Raw genomic sequence first — 1,133 nt, 5'->3', positions numbered from 1 at the left:
AAATATATACACCAAGAGCCTTCAATAATTATATCTGAAATTTTCAAGTGACCTAAATTTTTGCCTTAGATTTATAAAACTGATTAGGAAGTAGGTAAGAAGCACATTTTGGGGAAGAGTAAAGGAATACATTATATTTCTAAAGGAGCAGGCACACAAACTATCCTTAGTTCATTTCTTTGAGCCAGGTCTGGTACCACACACTTGTAACTCTAGCACTTGGGGCAGGAGGATTATGAGTTTGAGACCAGCCTGAGCTACATATAGAGTCTTTGTCAAAAAACGAAAGGCCAGTCATGATGGCAGGCATATTTAATCCCAGTACTGAGTTGGCAGAGACAGGCTGATCTCTGAGTTTAAGGCCAGCCTGGTCTACATAGTGAGTTCTAGGCCAGCCAGAGTTACATAGTAAAACCCTGTTTCAAAAAAAAAGAATAGAAGAAAGTTAGTTATTCATACCTATAATCCCAGCACTTGGGAAGTGGAGACAGGAAGATTGTCATGATTTTGAGATCAACCTGGGCTCCATAGTGAGTTCCAGGTCAGCCTGGGTTATAGTATGGGGCCTTGACTCAAGAAAAAGAAAAAAAAAAGAGAAAGTGACTTATAATTGTCTGACAAATTTATACACATTGTATGTCCATAGCTCAACTACCAGTTTAAAAACTAAAATTGGATTAAAATATGGGGCTGGAGAAATGGCTCAGCAATTAAGAACACTGGATGTTCTTGCAGAAGACCCAGATTCGAATCCCAGAACCCACATGGGAGTTAACAACTGTCCATAACTCCAGTTCCAGGGGATCTGACAGCCTTTTCTATCCTGCATGGGCATTGCATGACACGGGTGCACTTACCTACATGGGGGCAATACAGGCATACACATAAAATAAAAATATTAAATTAAATTTTTTAAAAATATTTTATTTATTATTTTAATTTTGTGTGTATGCGTGTATTGCCTGGATGTATGTGAGTGCACCCATGTCATGCAGTGCCGCAGAGGTCAGAAGGGGGCTTCAGATTCTCCTGGAACTGGAGTTAAGGACGGTTCATAGCTGCCATGTGGGTACTGGGAATTAAACCTGGGTCCTCTGCAAGAGCAGTCAGTGCTCTTAACTGCTGAGCCATCT

At 40.3% G+C, this 1,133-nt stretch overlaps 1 protein-coding gene across 1 annotated transcript in view; it reads left to right on the top strand.

Moving 5' to 3' along the window:
- Gabpb2 (GA binding protein transcription factor subunit beta 2) overlaps nt 1–414 on the top strand; it is a gene marked incomplete in the record, with an annotated part of 38,165 nt that extends 37,751 nt beyond the window's left edge. The window contains 1 exon segment of the mRNA XM_008828254.3: nt 1–414.
- Nucleotides 415–1,133: the final 719 nt, after the last annotated feature.

This window comes from Nannospalax galili, unplaced genomic scaffold (genome assembly GCF_000622305.1).
Source record: "Nannospalax galili isolate Female #2095 unplaced genomic scaffold, S.galili_v1.0 scaffold752, whole genome shotgun sequence".
Classification (NCBI taxonomy): domain Eukaryota; kingdom Metazoa; phylum Chordata; class Mammalia; order Rodentia; family Spalacidae; genus Nannospalax; species Nannospalax galili.
Note: the sequence above shows the minus strand (reverse complement) of the source record. Positions and strands in the feature narration are given on the sequence as shown.